The sequence below is a fragment of the Apostichopus japonicus genome, chromosome 17 (genome assembly GCF_037975245.1).
Source record: "Apostichopus japonicus isolate 1M-3 chromosome 17, ASM3797524v1, whole genome shotgun sequence".
Classification (NCBI taxonomy): Eukaryota; Metazoa; Echinodermata; class Holothuroidea; order Aspidochirotida; family Stichopodidae; genus Apostichopus; species Apostichopus japonicus.
Genome location: NC_092577.1, coordinates 25,071,303 through 25,091,589, shown reverse-complemented (window position 1 = coordinate 25,091,589; position 20,287 = coordinate 25,071,303).

Here is a 20,287-nt window from a genome sequence, read left to right as displayed (position 1 = left end):
TCCCTTGGCTGCTGCCCCCCCCCCAACCCTCTTAGTTTACGTTTTTTTAAATATATATGCCATACTAAATATAGGATTTGTATTGCTTATATGTCCAGATTTACCCATCTTATCCCGAAGGTTTGGAAATCGATCAATGATGCATCTTGCTGCCCTCTCCTTCTCTTCTGGTGATGGATAGCTGAAAGAATACATGGAATCAAACTTTAAATGTAAACAATGACTGACTTTAAAAATCTTCAGTACAAACCTATGATGTACTTACATATCTTACACAAACATGCATTCGAGCCACTTCAAGATTTAATCCCACAATAACTTCCAGGGAAACTAACATGTGGACAAGTGAAATGTCTATGTTGCAGTTGAGTATAAGTAGAAACATGAGGCTCTCCTTGTCTTTGATTTGACCATTAACCAGATGGAACATGGCAGATGATCTCCATGTTTCACAACAATATGTGTCATTAATTCAGAAGTTCAATGTTTTGCTTCTGCTCTGTGTGTCGTTTACAAATCTTTTGTAATTTTGGGCTAATCAGTAGAACTTTCCTCTGATTTGAAGGTAAAGATGCCAGTGAAAACCATACAAGTGTCTTTGAACAATATCAATCCCACCTACAAAGATTGGGAATGGTTTCCAGCATACATACATTACAGGCAAAAGACTTATAGGGCTTGCTAAAACTGAGCCTTGAGTGTATCCAACATTGATAGGAGGTCCAACGACTGAGAAATATGAAAAAGTAATTGAGATATGTAGTAAATTTATAAAATGTGGCTCCATAGTACTGCAAGCTCCTATGTATTTTTCAAAACGACTTTGGCCCATTTCTGGCATAGAATCAATACTATGCAAACAAGCTGCATGTTCTCACTGCACATACACAGCTTGTGTTAATGTTTTGTGGCTATGTGGCCATCCATTAATATCAAATTGGCTAATTCCAACTATGTATTACATACATGCATGCTGCAGAGATGAAGAACTGCAGCAACTGGAGGACGGATCTTGATTTAATGGATGCCAACTCCCTAATTACCCGTGATTCCCTTCACAGCAAGAAACAAGAGAAACGCTCATAGAGAAGGTACTGTACTTGTTCCAACACTAAAACCATTGTAAGAACCCTGAAATCAGGCAGAACATGAAAATGTCAAGTACATGTGTTGCATACAAAATCTGTAGGGGTAAAACTTTCAGTCCCTCCAAATAAATGGGATAGACTGTTATTAATTCTAAAGTCATCTCAATATGGTTCCAAATGAAAGGGGTCACCTACGATGAAATTGTACTAGCACTGTTGACTTGGATATGCTTTTAGTTTCTTTTTACCACTGACTGAAAGACTTGCTGTTAGGGCTTAAATCTTTGTCAATTCTGAGAACTTATGTAACCCTTTGGAAATGGCTTTTGAAAAGAACATATAAGATGTCTCTACCAGATGACATTAGTGAGACTGAATGCCAAATACTATTTTACAACTAATGCAAATGCACCAAAATGGTTAATATAAATTTTTCTTGTCGATGCAAGCCTTAAAGAAGCAGACTGGGTGTGTTTGTGGCAAAGCAAAGTATCATCACCTTGCTTAAAACACTTACTGTAGATTATGTTCCTGTCGAGCATGCAATGGAAGTTTCACAGCTAGATTTCTCCACGTGGTTGTCATCACTATCAACTTCATGATTCTTCTCAGGGGATGCATGAAGCTGGTTCGGCATAGAATTCTGAAACAGGGCCTGGGTAACCTTAAACTGAAGTGCTTCCTCCACGATTTCTGCAGTCTTCATCATCCTCTTCTACTTCTATAAACAACCCATCTTTTTCAACTTTTCCTGAAATTCTTACTGTTCCGTCTGTCTTGATCTGGCTTCCTTCAAGAGTCGCATATAACTTCCTCTAATCCATGTCAAATTTGGTACAAAAAGTCAACGAGGAGATTGATTAGTTCTTGTCGTGTAAATAGCCCACTCTTGTATGCTTCACACAAAAGGATTAGAAGTAGTATCTTCTCTTGGACTTCAACATGGTAAATCTGCTGTTGATTGTCTGCTGATTTATTTTGGTGAGGCATTCTCTGCAAGGATACCACAATCTTGCAATACAGAATTATCAAACTACACTCATTTTACTTGTATGTTACAAAACTTTAAAGTAGTAGAGAGACATATTTTAAACCTCATATGGAGAGCACATATGAATTTCTACTGTCAAGTAATAAGTATAAAGCCTCAATACAGAATAGAAACACCATGTGTGTCCTTATTTCAGTCAAAACAATTAACACACTTCTCTACATTATTACATATTTTAGGCTAATATAGGTCTCACTTGCAAAGAAATTTAAGTGCAGCATTCACCTTTTTGCACTTGAATAACAATGCAAATGTTCATCAAAAAAACAAGCTTCCCAGACTTCTCCATGTATATAAATAAGCTTACCAACTAATTATATTGACATCCTACAAAATGTTGGAGTTTCGTTTACAGTTTCTATGACCACAACCATACCAGCTCTGTACATTGTGCCAGAGTACACGATATGATCTGTAACATCAACTTCATCTTCTGGTGAAAGTCCTGTAACATTTTGTAAACCAGTTTTAAAACCACAAATGTCGCACACTTGACATGGAGTAACATTTGCCACACATAATGATGCTTCAGCATTATCATTAGATGATAAAAAACATTTCTCACAATGGCTAATCTGATGTCTTTGAGTGACAGTTTTACAAATGTCTTTGAAAGAACAGACCACACCCGAAAGCCTGTTGGCATACATGTGTTTTGCTTCGAATCGCATACACCACAAGTGAACAACAGGTCCCACTTGAAGCATCAGGAAGGGATAATGCACCAGGGAAATGATGCTTTGGAATGAAGCTTCCCATCAGGAAACACTCTCAAGTAAACACACTGTCCTCTTGTCACTTTAGAAGCAAAGATAGTATCTGTAATTTGTCTTAGTTTCAGAATTACCTCCCAGAAACAATTACCTCTTGGAATGTACTCCCCTATTAAAAGTGGAACAACCCTCAAACACCACATCTGTGCAGCTCTTTGCTTTAAGCTGTTATCAGTTGTTTTCAGAGTGTGCTGCATTATCTGACTAGGCTTATTTGACTGATGACAACACCCATAGTTATGAGTGGATATTTTGAAATTTAATTGATCTAATGTGATTAATTTTTCCGAAAAAAAATCAAAGCTTTGAAAATAAGCTTCAATTCCATTCGTGCTATCCCTTCCAAAACATCATGCATAACTTGCATAACATCTGCACAGAAATTGGATGTGTGTGACACGGAAATATTTTCAGGTCTTAAGGATACATGACATCCGCGTTGAATTGTTCAAAGTCTTCTTTCTTTCCTGTTCACACTTTACAAGGCATGTTTGCACTAAAACTCTCCACGAATCCAAATAGAGAATTGCCACCAAGATTATCTGCTGATACTACAGCTAGAGTGCCCCGAAGTGAAAATGACTTGTCTTTGTCCGAGGCAATTAACACCTCATGTGACTCAAGTTGGTATAATTCTTCCATGAAAGGGGCCAGAATTGGTACATAGCCATATTTCTTTTTATCAACGCAATTGCACATTGCCAGTAAATGCACATTTTTTACAGATGACTTGAATTTGGGATCTAAATTTTTAAGAACATAATAAAATGCCCCAAGTTTATGAACACCTGTCTTGCTACCTAAAGGATTTGTAACTTGAAGCTCATCAAAAACAAATTAATCTGAATTGCTCCCTTTTCTTGGTTGAAGGGTCAAACGTGAACATGTTCAACTGGTATTAACTACTGACAACCATCATTTGGAATATCACCAAACTTGGTATGTTGGTAGATAGCCTATACACATGCTGTATGTTGCAATTGATATGATACAAATTTATGAGAGGGCAGGGCTTAGCATTACTTTGGTAACAAAAGTTTGTGTGCATGAATTGCTGTTGTTTTATTAGGGCTTTCTAAAATTTCCCTTTGAATAGAACTATTAAACAGCAGCAAGGAACCATGAAATATTTTCATTATGATTACGTCGGATCAGACATTATGATATTTATTCAATATGCAACATAATTTTCATTGCGTGAACTAAGTTCAAGTTTCAAGGTACCTCACTGCTCTTATTAAAGATACAGTTATAATATAACTCACTGTAATATACTTATTATTTACGGTTAAATTTCATTGGGTAGCATTTGACATGTTTATATGGCATGGTCCTGACTTTGTTTCGTCTAAGCGATGGTGTCCAGCTACAAGCATTTTGCAATAATTTGCTGTGTAACATGTTCTTTGGTCGGCTCAATTTATTTCTCTTTCGCGTTCGTAAAAGAAGGAAAAGAAGAAAAATCTGATAGATTTCACAAGAATCTCAGTTGAATTAAATGTATGTGCTCGTACAACGCCTTGACAGGTAAATATCCATGTTTTCAATTTTTGTATTCAATGTTGTAATATTGTTTTATGTTAAGAATATTTATATATACATATTAATTCAATATTAATTAATAAATTATGATGAGGTTGTATGGTTAATTCCAATTCTTTCTGGCCATGCACTAGCTGCACGGCCATCAGCCGAGTGAAACATGGGGGGGGGGGGGGTGGAAAGCTCTCCGGAGATTTCCTGAGCGGAGTGGCACCATCTATGGCGCGAAGCATTAAACATTTTCGGGGGAAAAAAAGGACTTCTCAGATTGCACTTCCCAGGGTCGCAAGTTGCATCTAAACGGCCCCTATATTTATATGTCATGTTCTAGAAACTGTTCACTTCCTGACAAATAAAAGTAACAAATTATTTATATTTTATTTCAACTTTAACAGGGTAGCTCGTTTAGCAATAGCTCATCTTCCACGAGGCCCTCTAATAATATAAAATGTATGAAAACTTAAGAAGTCATAAATACATTAATAATGCTCAATAAAATAGTTGAAAAAAAACGTGTAGAGAGTAAACAAAATTAAGAAATTTGGTTAAAATAAAAGTGAAGTAGGCCTAAACAATATCAGATACTAGGCGTTTAAAATGGTTAAGATTTCTTGCTGGTTTTACTCTTTGCTCTAGTTTGTTCCAGTCTTTTGCGGCAATGCATGAAAAAATGTTGTTATAAAAATGAGTGTGTCTGCCTGTAATGTGCTGGTTTCGTGCAGTAGAGGATCTTAAATTGTGATTATGAATGTTTGTAACTGGTTTAAACATCTCATTCATGTACTCCGGTCCTTGATCATTAATTGACTTGAATACCATAGTTAACCTTCTATACATAACGTGTCTGTCAAAAGTCTTCCATCCCAGCCTGGCAACAAATCACTTGAACAATCTTCATATGTAGCATTTACAATAATGCGTGCAGTACTTTTCTGTAATTTAATAATTCTAAATTACTAGATGACTCAGTCAATCATTTGAAAAGGGAAAACAACAGACTATGGCAAGGTATGGAGACAAGTTTGCCAGTGTCTTTGAGTCGAAATCCTTTCAGAGGTTCTAGTGGCATATATTGTCAGTCAGTCACCATACACCATAAATATACCCCAGTAATATTTCTATTTCCTGTGATCTTTGTCAAACCTTGTTAACAGACCTGTACTGTTTCTTTTGCAATAGTATGTTTGATATTGGGCCAAAAAAATCACATGTTCATGTTTATATTACCAATTCATCTCAACTGGCCAGTAATTTCGAAGTATTTTCTTTCATCCTATTTACATTACTCGGTCACAGCTCAGACTAAGATTTGACGTTTTTGTAAAAATAAGTATCATTTTATTTTCGAGCCCCCCAAATTCCGATATAAAATCCCAAATTACACCTGTATAAGGCCTGGGCAAAGTCTATCACTCGACATCGCAGTTCGCCTCTTTGGCTCTCCTTGGTTTCCCTGCTTTTGAGATTTGGACACCCCGCAAAAGTTATACTTTTTACATCTGAATTGCGCGCCGCAGTGCTATACAAGTACACTGGTGGTTCAATACCAGTGAAAGTCCTGTAAAAGTATCAAGGTAAACCAGACTACTCTTGGTGATCGTGTTTCCAATTCTTCTTTCGTAGAAATTTGTAATGTTTCTGAAATCGTTGAAAGCTTTCCCAAAAGTTTAAGCGACTTTCGTAATTGATCTTCGACGACTTCGTAATCAAAAGGCTAACGTTAGAATAAATTGTATTCACAGATGATTTGAGACTTGGTTGCTGTTACTAGGCCTAGGCTATCCTAACTGAGTTACTATCACGGCAATACCATGTCATATTTTCACGGAAATTGCGTCCCAGCAACCGGTCGTTTTACAGTAAGATACTCATATATTTTTGAAGTTGCTTCGCGACTAGGGCTAGCCTATGTAACCTACTGCAATATAATGTTGAAGGTAACCTATTATAAGGCTAGCCTAATTGAATAATTCATCATGTGTTTTTGTAACTTCGTAGAAATTACATTTTTAATATTTGTGTTGGCGAAGGCGAAGGCTCGTACTCCTAGCCTATTAACTGTATTACTTAGGCCTTACCTTTTCTGTTATAGCGCCCTCGATCTGATACAAGTTTCTTTTCAAAATGGCTGCCCCTTGTGGCGTTAGGCCTAGCCTAGTCCTATGCATAAGACTGGTTATTATGCATAGGCTGTGGTTGTGTTTACTATACATTGGAAGGGTGTTGCTATAGCTACAGTTGTCTTCAATGAGTCAACGGTAAATAAAAGGCAAAATTACTAGATTTACGCTCAGGTGTTTTAACGTTACGAGCCTTACAAGCTTTTGGCTGTTACTGTTCTAGCACTAGAGAACGTTGGCTACTTTTCTTCTCTTTGAATTACCACTTGGTTAAAATCAAGCCAAATTTCTGCACTTTAGCATAGTACTTGGGGATTATGACAATGCACAATGTAGCTCCCACATGTATGAAATGTATGTATGAAAAAGTGACCCATATTCTGGGAACGTGAGTCACTTTTGGTTAGTCACTTTTGTGACATGACCCTTGTTATTGTTAGTAATTTTTGGGTTTAGCATGTGACGCCTAGCTCGTAAACACGGTATCTCCAGAAGGGAGGCTTGGACGGATCTCATATTTCATATGTAGGTCTACCATATTGAATACAAGAAGCCTATTGTTTTGGGTGGAGGTGAAAGGTCAGCAGGTGTCGGGTTGTGAAAACCTGGTAAACATGATATCTCAAGAAGGGAAGCTTGGATCAATCTCATATGTAGTGTATAAGTGTACAACATTGAGTGCAAGAACCCTTTAATGATTGGTGGAGGTCAGCAGGGGTCAAATTGTGAAAACTTGTAAAACATGATATCTCAAGAAGGAAAGCTTGGATGAGGTATGATTTTGGCACAAAGTTCGCTCAATACGTCTTGGCTTGTAATGTGCTTTCCCCCTGGATATTCCCCACTCTGTTATGCTTCATGCTGGCACCTTCTGCGCAGTCTCTGTGATATATGTACTAAACAATTTATCAGTATCAAGTGAAGACTCCCAAATTACGTATCCCAGCTGGCTTCTTTGTGAAGGCCAGGTTGTACTGTATATTATGTAGCATTTTGAGTGTTGCACAGCCTGCAAGGCCTATTTTTTATTCTTGTTTCAGTGTCTATTGCGTGCTTTGTACGTGCTAAGAAAAACGGACACGGACCAAAGGTCAACAAAACCAAACCCAGTCTGTAAAACAACAACTGAAACCCATCAATCTCTCACTAACGCAGCGTCTAACGTGACGCGAAAAGGACACGGAGCCAAAGGCCAAAAGAAATAAAACACTACAAACAGGCCCCAAAAAGCCAACCCCAAACCACAAAGAGAAAAATTAAAGCAACCTATATTCTGTAACGACCACACAACCCCCACACCTACTAACTTACTCACTCCAAATTTCATCCGGGGAACGCCGTCCCGATAGTAGACGACAGCGTCTACGAAAGGCAGTGTCGGGAAGCCGTGCATGGACCGCCTCCATGCGCAACCTCATGTCACTTTGCACGAGGGGGACAACATCCTCTGCCCTCCAGACGTCCCCATCGAAAACTATGCGGCATCTGCTGTTCCAGATGTGTCTCCTGATGACAGCGGCAAACAACAACAGCAGATCCCTAACCCAGGTTGGGCACACAGGGGGCAACAAACCATACAAAACAAAATCACTACTAGTGGCCCACTGTGTGCAACCAATAACACCAATAACGACGTCGTGAAACCAATCCCACACCAACCGGACAAAGGGACACTCCAGCAAAAGGTGTTGCATAGTCTCTATGGCTTTACAGCCCACACGGGGACAAATCCCATCACCTAATCGCCACCTGACTAGACGAAAATGGTTAGTGATGAGGACCCCATGTGCAATCCTCCACGCAAAGTCCCTGAGACTGCTATCTAGTGACTTACAACACACAGACCGCCACACATCTGGAGAGATGGCGGTCCGGCAAGCCGACGGGCACACAGGCGCGAGCATTGAACGAAACAATGTTGGGTATAACACAGAGGGGGCCACGTTCAGCAGAACATGTGGCCCACCCTCTTCTTTGATTCTACGAAGAGAGTCACCAATCTAGTATAGAGGGGCGTGTCGCCTTTGGCCGGTTATTGGAAAAGGATCCGGGCCAGTAGTGTCGAAAAAGAAACCCACCCCAGTACCTAACAAAAAAGCAAAGGGAAACGAAGGATTTTCAAAAGCAACAAAAACACCTTTCAAGAGGAGAAAGCGCAGTTTAGATGGAGGTGGACCAAACCATACCCACCGCTCAAGGGGGTCTTATACAGAACGGTCCTTGTGACAAGGTTTGGTTTGCGTTTTCCCCAAATGAAATAAAAAATGATCCTCTCCAGTCGCACCAAGGCATGATCCGGTGCGGCGATCACCGTACCAGGATACCAAAGGAGAGGAACAATAAACCTATTTACAACTGTAACCTTCCCAGGGAGGCAGAGCCACCTGTGACTGAATGTGTCGAGCCTTGCCACGTAGCCACTCTCGCGGCGTATGAGCGGTCTGGGCATAAACGAGCGAGATTGCCCGTTCTCCAACACAAGTTACATACGATATCCCCTTTACACTCGGCCAGGGTATGCCCAACCTGTAAACAGCGGCTACACCGCTTGTTCGGGCACAACCTGGCCTCATGCCCTTCCAGCCCACACCTCCAACAAGTGCGAGGCTGGCCCATTAGCCCACAAGGTAGAGCGGATATCGGACTTGAGTTGTACTCTAACTCGTCTGGTCCCGGTCTTTACACCCTTACATTGAAGGAATTCCGGCTTCTCGTAGCCGGTTACTTCCCCAAAACACCCCAGTGTCCGCACAACAATCTGTTCAGACATGTCCAGAGGGAGATGGAGGACTGTCACCCACACCGAACTGTCATACGGTGTGACCTTCAGTCCCTCGACTCCCTCCAACTCATGGAGGTAACAAAACAATTCATACCCCGGAGAGGTTTACGCTGAAGCGCGTCAACCTCTCCAGAGACTTTTAAAACAACATAACGCAAAACTGCCCAAAAAACTCAACAATACGTTTGCTGTCACGGCGAGCCGCCATGACAGCCAGGGGAGTGGCAAAGCCACGCACCTATAAAAAAACAAAACAAAAGGAAACAAACCCAAAACACACAAACTACACTAACACAAACTAATGAAAGGCCAACGTAAAAACACAAAAAGGTGTGGTCAACGAAAAGTGGAGAGCAGCCGAAAACACGTCCCCACTCCACGAGAACTGAACTGAACCGAGCAATAAGGATGCTAGTCTCACTGTCAAAAAAAACTGATTTTCATCTTTACCTTAGCAATACTTATCTCACCTCCAAGTCTCTGCTCTACATCATGGTTATTGATAGTTAAGCCTTAGTTTGGTATTGGCATTTATTGAACTTCCAAAAAAGGTTTTGTAAGCCAACATACTGTATACATGAGGTACAGGTTTCCTAGTTTGATATGAATGAGTAATGTTGAGAAATGTTACATTCAGTTGGAAAATGTATTTATCTTTCACTTCATCTCAAACATCAGAGAGGACTAGAATGGAGAGTAGACCCTCACTAGAAGCCACATCTGACACTACCACCAACTTAAGTAAGTTGAAATTTATTTGTGGAACTTTCAAAACTTTAATTATTCGTGGAGTTTAGGAGCAATAAGTAACTTTTAAGAATGATTTGAAGGAATGTTGATATTCTTTAGTGGATGCTAATGGAGAGGTAACAAGGTAGCATTTCGCCACTCACCTGTTAACAAAATATCTGGGGCGGAATATAATGTCCAGCACAGAATATAGAGTGATGCAATTTCTTTGATTCTACTATGAAATTAGAAGCTCAATTTTAAGTGAATCATTGTTCTCTACAATTGTTGCTATAATGAGGCATATATCTTGAATTTCTTGATTATTGATATTTTAACTAATATCACCCCACCCATAAGGAGAAAGTTCTGCTTAGACCCAAGGACTAAGAAATGCATACTCGTCAATATGAATTCTCTTTCAAAGTTGACAGATGGTGCAGAATCCTTTTTTTGAAAGGGATGGAAAATAATCCTCACCAGTTACAAGCCATGTAATTTATGACTGGTGTTTCTATAATATTGTGAAAAATAGCCTGTTCCTTGAAAACTGTCATAACTCTTTCATTTACAGGAATGCAGTATCCCGCAAAGAGCTTTAGGAAGGCTGATGCTTCAGTGCTTGCGATGGATTTTTTTGAAGCTGCCATCAACATTTTTCAAGACGACCTATTCAAATTGTAGACCCCACTAACATAAAGTGTCGTACATTCAGCAAGAAGAGTTATGCTTCATACAAAAGATGAAAAATTTGGCAAGCTGCAGAAACAGTACAACAATTATGGTCCATAACTAAGAACATAAGAGGGACCACATTTTCTGATAAAGTGAACAGTGAAATGTGGCATGATTTCCACAAGTATAGGTCAATGGATAAAACGTTAAGAAGATGGCAGAAACTACTAAATGAGGTGGATATTCAAAGGGAAGCAGAAGAAGAAGTATTCATTTTACAGCATGCCCTGCAAAAGATGTTTTCCTCCCTCTTAGCCAACCTTGCTGGAAAGTGACATGCCAGCAACAACCTTACACGTGACCCCTGAAGCAATGACTCAGACAGAGGACCAGGCATTGGGCTGGTTATGTACCATATAAATTACTAAAAAAAATACAATAAAATGCAAAGCAATGACGTTGCTGCTCAATATGTCAAAATAGTATCTAAGTGGTGTCAGGATGAAAGTCCAGCTGCAGACTCATTTCTGGCTTATTGAAATGAGTGGATTGAAATACAGAATAGAGGCGGCTTATTTGTAGTCAATGATAGTGTATTTATTTGTTTCAAACGTATGGAAGAACTTGTAAGGACAACCGTACAAAGTAAAAATATTGTGAGCTTACAAGATGTTAACCTGCAAGGTTTATTAATGAAAAAAATGGAAGGTAATCAGCAACTGTTGTCTACATGGAGTGCTGTTTGTGACGTTCTTTCTCAGGAAGCTAGATCTATACTTCGTTCTGAGGTTATTAAATGTTTCATCAAAATGAGATGTGAATACAAAAAAGCAAATAACACACAAAATATCCAAAAAATCTGACAAAGGACTTACAAAAAGTTTAGGGATGTGAAGAAACCATTCATTCAATTGATATGAATAGCCCTAGAGCATGAAGGGAGGCAGGATGGGTGCATAATGCTTAACATTTTACATCGAGTTGTGTTCCACTTATAACAGTTAATTTGTCAAGCTGAAACTTACACTACAAAGTGTTAAATCTCTACTGATAATTTAACACTTTTTTGAAGGTTTATCCCTCTTTTTAAGATTAAGTGTGTGGTTTTCAATGTCAAGGTCTGATAAAAAAGGGGGGGCAGGGTCTTAGGTTAACAAACCTAGGAGATAACATCTATTCCATATCATGTAAATATATTCCTTTCATTTTTTTCCCTCTTTTTAAATTTTGTGTACAAGTTTTAAGTTAATAATGAAGACTTGACAACAAAATCATATTCTTGTTTGGTGTACTTTCTTTTCATTTAACCACTTAATGCTCTAGTACAAAGCCAGCATGAAGCATGCATTGGTATCACTATAAGATGCGTTCACTATTAATTTAACACACAATGAAAAATTAGCACGAAATATATCAGATCCCCCAGCCCAAATATGATCGGCAGTAGTCATAAAAAAAATTACTTAGTCCCATAGCAACGCTTTGTTACAGTTAACCCTTTCATATAACATGGATTTAATAGGCATTCCAAATGTAATAAAGTATATTTCACAAGAAGGTTCACTTACAATATCAGTTACAATTTAGATCTTAAATATTGATGTATTGAATTATTGATACTGAATGCACAAAAATTGACAGACTAGGTGGAATTCACGCCATTCACCTGATTTCAATGCATTAGATCATAACAGCTGGACATTTTTTTTCAAAGAAAGTGCATTAGAACATATTTAAGTCTAGTGCCATCAAGCAGTAAATAAATAAAGTCATAAAATAATGGAACTTATCAGAGCCCCTCCCCCCCCCCCCCCAAATATGATCGACAGTAGTCATAACATAAAATACTTAGTCCCAAAGCAACGCCTTGCTACAGTTAACCCTTTCATATAACATGGGTTTAATAGGCATTCAAATGTAATGAAGTATACTTCACAAGAAGGTTCACTTACAATTTGGATCTTAAATATTGATGTATTGAATTATTGATACTCAATGCCAAAAATTGCAAATGTATATAACTTCCAATGAATTTCCCAGCTCCTCAAAATGAAAATGTGTATTTTTTTCTTGCTGCTTATCATGCCCTGTCAATATTCATAAACATTACATAGTCTTTCAAGATTTATTAATTCTATGTTGGATCTTAAAGAGCATAATTTCTAGCACCTCTGATAAAAAAATGAGGATTAGGGTTGAAGCTTCACAAGTCTGCCTCATTTGAAGAGTGTTGATAAGTGCGCATATGATAGAGCAGCAGTTTGCGTCCATTTCTATGATATTTCTCAACCTCACTGACTCCACTATGCCATAACGACATACATAACAGGCTTATCTATTTAAATCTTACTTCAAATGATGGCATAAAAGTCGAAAAATTTGCAACTTTCAACTTTCTTTTTCTCCAAGATATTTTCCGTTGGGGTCCCAATAAACCTCGCTATGAATATGGGCGAACCTGATTGACCTATACGTAATCCAACACCAAGCTTGATTTGTGTACAGTCTATATGACAGTTGTAACAGGGAGTTCCATGACAACTCCCTGGTTGTGCCAACGCAAAGTCTTGAATCTATTTTTAGCAACGGCTCATAACTAAACCTGCATCTCTGATTGGTTGAATTCAAACTAGCGGGTTTGGGGTACTGTATGCGATTAATTTTAAATGTAGAATTTTTTCATGGATACTTTTCTCATTCAAGGGAAAAACTTTTGTGATTGATATATGTAAAAAAACTCGACGGACATGTAAAAAAAAAATAGAAAACGGCGACCAAACGCAAAATGCTGCTTTAAGGTCACTTCTCCAATCTCAAGAACAATTCTATGACTTGGACTTCAAACATGGATATACATTTTGTACATGAGTTTATTCCTACTACTGTACTGAAACAATTCCACATATTTTTCAATATGTAATGATTAACATAAAGAAACAAATAAGACAAAACACACCTGCTATGTGACATCCAGCCAATGTGGGTACACTAAGATGCAATGCCTGCTTTTGCTTTCGTGTTAACCCCGGAAGGTGCTTACCTTCTTCAGTCCACTCTTTCAAGAAACCCCAAAAATTCTTCTGTAAGCCACTGTCTGAAAAGAAAAATTCATGACACATTGTGCTGGTAAAAGTGTACTTTGTTATTCTCCATTTTGAAGGTTAAGAAGAAGGTTTTTTAGAGATACAAGCATATTTTTTTTATTTTTCAGTACCATTCATACGTGTACTGACCACAAGTCTTTCATCATCAACAGATGTGTATGGTTTGATGTCGGTTATTCTTCTTTTTCAGCCACAGTGATGTAGAGCCTACATTAAGGCAGTCCAAAAACTTGTTGACCATCAAAATAAATTTGATTGTCGATGAATACATTAAACTGTCCTTCAATTGAAGAGCATTGGCCACTGTCTTGGACATCACCTGCAATGGACAAAGTAACCAAATTTGTGCTGAAATCAATTCTTAACAAAAGTAACATTTTGTCATAAAATGTTGTAGTAGGTTTTTAAATATATCCATACTGCATGTCAGGAACTTCTTTAGTTCATGTTAGACTAGTTTCTTGGTTGTCATTTCTTTGTAAAATCACAAACCACTAACAATTGTTGCGGCTAATTAAATCAGAAGGTAAACATTCCATGACAAATTCCTGCCTTCTCTAGTGTCCTTTACAGAGAATTTCTTTGGTAACCATTATGTTTCAGCACAAGCGTTACAACAGTAAAACACTGTAAGGTGCACAACCTTGCCTTCTACTGTTATCCACTGTAATCAATTGCATAATCCCTGTTGTGTGGTACTGAATACTGATGACATATCCACATTCGTATACAGTCTTTTTCTTCTCGGTAAAAAATTGCAACACTAATTCTACAGTAGTGTTATTGACGGTCTCACCATAGTAACTGAAGGGACTCTTCAAGAAACAAAGTATTCAACAAGTACTGTTTTTACTGATAACTGAAGGTATAATATAAAACATACCTGAGCAGCTAAGCTGACCTTCATTCGCAAACCTGGGTTCAAATGGAGGTGCTCATATGAGAGCTTCGGGAGGAGGACCAAACCAGGCGTTTGTCTTTTGCGCCCTTTATCCCATTCCTGAAGCTACAGAAGGTGGATCCATTGGATTGGCTTTCCATTATACTGAGCATGAGAGGTAAAAAGAAAGAAAAGAAGAGTAAATCTTTACTGAGAGGCAAATTAAAAGTACTTTACTGGAGGTCTTTACTCTTTCAGTTCTTATCAGACATTCTTATTAAACATGCAAGATGACTGAATGTCCCAATGAGGTAAATTTCCTCCAAGGTGGTTATAAAAACATAAATTTTGACCAATGATGACCATATTTGAATTTCCTGATATTTTTGGGGCCAATTCAGCAAACCTTTAAGGTGTGATAACTCAAGAGTCTATGAAAATTTCGCCTAAGAAGTTAACATTCTTATACCGTTTATCCTTATTGAAAATGTATACACATAGGGTTATGCAGTGAAAATTATATTCAATTTGTCTATTTTATTAAACTTGACAATAAAAACACTCATTTACCAAAATATTTGTCTTCCGGTTCCAATTGGAATTTTCAAAATTGTTCGGAAGTGTCTTCAATGAATGCGGTGCGTCGGAATTAAAATATATGTACTGGTTCTCTTCATAAACATTTTTCGTCTTGTAGTGAAGAGTAAGTGGTTAAGAGGAGCTTCCTGATAAAATCTCATACAGCTTTCTGTTGCAGCTTGCACCATCTGAAGTCAAACAGAGAACTGTAAGTCCTAGCAGCTTGAGGGCTTTAACGCAATTCATTGCCATCTCATACAGCTGATGGCCTGGTGCACTTGTTAGTGAAAAAAAAGCCACCGGAAAGTTAATGCCTGAAGTCAAGCCTCTAACCATGAAGAGAAGCACATGCGAGGCCATATTTGGGATTTCAGATTTCAATTCAGTGCATCTGGCTTGAAAACGCTCCATGTCTTTACTGACATCTCCAACATCAATAAATCCCACTAACTTGCCATTTGTATTTGAAAAAACAAGTCCTGCCTTAATTTTCATTTCATCAAAAATCAAGTTTACAAGCTTTTGATGAGGTTCAAACTGTCGAAAAACCCTCTGTAGCAAACCAACATTAAGTCCACATGATGGCGGTGTAAAATGTGTGTACATATGAAGAGTACTTGGATGAGGGACAATGAGAAATCCAGAATCTCTAAGGATGTCATATGCAGAGGATGACTTTTAATGCAATGCAATTGCCCACTTGATTATTGCTGGATGCCATCTCATACCTTTGGAGGATTTGCTTTGCAATGCCTTTTTGCTGCTCCCAAAGTAGAGCACAATGTGTGTTAGCTGGTAGAATACACTCCAATTCCTTTTCATTGCATTTCATAACTAATAAAGGAATTCTTCACAATCAATGGTCACACTTTCCTTTTCAACCACATCCCTAATGGTGCTCTTCAACTTTTCTTGTCTGTTCCTTGATAGTTGGATCTCTGTCTGTAGATGACTGACTTTGTTAATAAGTTCTGGTTTTTACAAGAGAATGTTTTTGGTTTTCTTCTTTTGTCCTCTTTGCTGATGCATTATCAGCTTTTGATTTAAATTTGCCTATAGAATTTACAAACAGCACAGCACTTACTGATGGCTCGGTTGGACTGCTGTACATACTCACTTGAAATTATCAGATGGCATTTATTATGGCCTTTTCCCTTCTAACTGGTCCCCTGTGTGAAGAGTTTCTACCTGAGCCACAGTCTGACCAACAGTTCCTTTCATTCCATCTTCACGGTAAGCCTCAGTTACAGTATCAAAATCATGGTTTCCCACACAGATTTGTGAATCCCAAATTTCAGTGATTGCTTTAATGAAGAATGAAGGCAGTGACTGAGTTGTCACCAATTATAATTCTCTTCAAAACTACTTCTCCTAGGTCATGCATTACTACTGCAATCACTTTGCCATCTTTGGACATCCATGACAGAAATCCTGTCTCTCTACAAAAATCTAAAAGCATGTTCTTGTCCAATTGATTGGTTGTGCAAATGGCGCAATTATCCTCTGAATGTTCGGATAATTTATGAAGCTGTACGTTAGAAGTACACTGTTCGTTTTTCTTTGACTTTCTGGATGCAGTCTTACAGCGTGATAGTTTCCTTCGACAAGTGTCACAAATGGAACTAGGATGGACACCTGGAATGTCTCGATTAATGTTCACTTGCATAAATTTAAAAATATCCTTTCCATAAATTTCTTTCTGAAAATATGTACAACCTTCCCTTTGCTTTGCTCCACATAATCTGCAGAAGGATTTCAAAATACACATATGAAATGCCATAATAAAATTTCACAGAACACATCTTTAAAGCAATTCCAATGTTCATAATGCTTTTTTCGTGCAAAGAAAACGGACACGGACCAAAGGTCAACCGAAGCCAAAACAATCTCAGTCTGTAAAACAAACACCACAAAAAACCACCTGTAAAACAACCACCAAAAACCCAACTGAAACCCACAAACACAAATCTCTCACCAACGTAGCGTTAAACGTCACGTGAAAAGGACACTGACCCAAAGGCCAACAGAAGCAAAACCAAAAAACACTACAAACCGGACCCAAAAAGCAAACTCCAAACCACAAACAGAAAAAAACCCAACCCATATTATGTAACGACCACACAACCCCCACACCCAACAACCAACTCGCTCCAAACCCCACCCGGGGAACGCCGTCCCGACAGCAGACCTTTTTGGGGGTACCCCTCAACCCATTGACATTAAGGGTGATGAGGGATAAGGTGTCTATCTACGATGTTTTGTTCCCAATACGGGTCTTTTCAGGCACCTAGCCGTGTTCCCCCTTTTCCTGCGAGCGAGCAGAGTTCTTAGCTCCTCGTCAACTTTGATCGAGTGGACCTCCCTGTCAGGAACAGGAGGTCCACTAGCGACCATCGTGTCCGGTATAGCGGAAGCGACGGCGGGCAGGGTGGAAGGGCCGCTCGAGTCAATGAGATGAGTGGCCCGTTTCGTCTCGTCAAACCAATCGGAGGACTCCTTAGCCACAACTACTAAGGCTGTAGTGCAGTCCCCCATTGGCGAGTCAGAATCTGGGCTACTTAATGTCTCTTGGGCCGGTTGACTCGGGGCCCAACTAGTATCGCCGATAGCGGGCGTAGCTACCGGTTAACCAGTACAAGCGGCATCCTGCTCCGCATGCCACTCCGCTAGTACCTGCTCTGCCTCAGTGGGCAGGCTGTTCGATAAGGGAAGAGGTCGGACACGAAAGAGGGAACAAAGCCTCCACCGGGGCGCTAGTGACGGACACTGGGTCGATGACAGGAGCATCAGGTGGTACGGTGTCAGAGGCCGGGACGGGGACCACTTCAACCACGCCCGTAGCCACTCTCGCAGCGTATGAGCGGTCTGGGCATAAACGGGCCAGATGGCCTGTTTTCCCACACGAGTTACACACGATATCCCCTTTACACTCGGCCAGGGTATGCCCAACCTGTAAACAGCGGCTACACCGCTTGTTCGGGCACAACCTGGCCTCATGTCCTTCCAGCCCACACCTCCAACAAGTGCGAGGCTGGCACGGATATGCAACGTGGGCCCTGTGCCCATTAGCCCACAAGGTAGAGATGATATCGGACTTGAGTTGGATTCTAACTCATCTTGTACCGGTCTTAACACCTTTACATTCAAGAAATTCCGGCTCCTCGTAGCCGGTCACTGTCCCAAAACGCCCCAGTGTCCGCACAACCTGTTCAGACATGTCCAGAGGGAGATGGAGGACTGTCACCCACACCGAACTGTCATACGGTGTGACCTTCAATCCCTCAACTCCCCAACGCATGGACGCCTCGGACGCGGGCAGCCTCCGAGGTGAACCGAACATTCAAAACATTCATACCCGGAAAGGTTTACGCTGAAGCGCGTCAACCTCTCCAGGGAGCTTTAAACCAACAACGCAAAACTGAAAAAAAAACTTGTCCTGGAACGACCTTAGCCTCCCCCGAAAAACTGAATAATACGATTTTGCTGTCACGGCGAGCCGCCATGACAGCTAGGGGTGTGGCAAGCCACGCACCTACGAAAAAATACCTGAAATGTTGAATTGTCATTTATGAAATATTTTATTTTGTCATGACAATGGTGATTTAACCTCGCTGAATATATTAACCATGTACAATAAATAAACGGCAATTTGTAGACATCATCTAGTACTAGAAATTAATGTTCACGTAACGTCGATCAAAAGTTCGTTCGAAATTGGTATTTTATATAATGCGTCATAGTTGTATTCGTATGAAACTTCACTAGTACGATCATGTGCACTATAGCCAAACATCACGTGACCGTTTTCCTGCAAAATCGCGCATCTGAGATAAAATATTGCCGTTTATAAAAATGGAGTCCCATACCAGTGCTGTGTAATGTAACGTCGATCGGTTTCAATGATTTATTCAATCATTTAGATGACATTTTCCTTGTGAAAAATTTAAATATGAAAATAAAAACACATTGATATAAGTCTGACTGATTTTTATCGCACAACTACTGGCCCTAAGATGGTGTAGGCCTAAGCTATGACACTAAAGTAAATTCGTGTCCCGTAACTCCGGTGCATATTTCTCATCCGCGATTGAAAATGTTTTCCTTTTCAGTTTTAAAAGAACATATGTACAATGAATCCCCCCCCCCCCCAAGAACGATATTTCAATGACTAAACTAGGCTAGAGATCGCTAATTTAAATATAGGCCTAGCCTAACATTAGACTAGGCTAAACCGTTTAGGCTAGGCTAACGTTAGGCTAGGCTAAACTGTTTTGTTTATTTGTAAACTTGATTGGACTGGGTATCCAGGTACTTCACTGTTTCCAGTATGGATTTCCTTACATGAACAATGTTGGCCAAGCTATTTTTACGTGTAGGCATATAAGCCTAGATATAAGTATTGCTAATTAATTAAAGGCAATATATTTTAGCTACTTTTTTGTTGTACGGGTCAACACTAAACCATGAATTGAAACTCCACCCGTCTGACGGGACGTACAATCCCCAATAAAGAATAGTAGTGCTGCAGACACCAGACGCTTTTGGAAAGAATGTTACCACAAGAGCTGTTTTTGGGGGGGTGGGGTGGGGGTCTTTGTCATTTTAACACTATCAGTATCAAAAATTAACAAACCTCGCCACTCAACGGTGCAAATTTTTGGTACGCTGTTCCTGGAAGGCCTAATAGACCCAATTTTGGAACGTGGCCCAGTGCTGCCAAGGCACCCGCTTTGGGCGGGTGTCACCCACATTTTCGGGTCGTCTCCCACTCACCCGCCCACCTGACCGAGTCTCCCGCATTTTCCCAAAAACTCCCGCATTTTTGAAGAATCTCCCACATTGTAGGCCCACAGAGTTTTTCCTGTGAAAGTGTATCATTGATAGCGTGAAATTCATTTCATAACACCAAATTGCGAATTATCTCAGAACCGCCAGGATCGGAAATTACTCAAAGCCGATCGTGC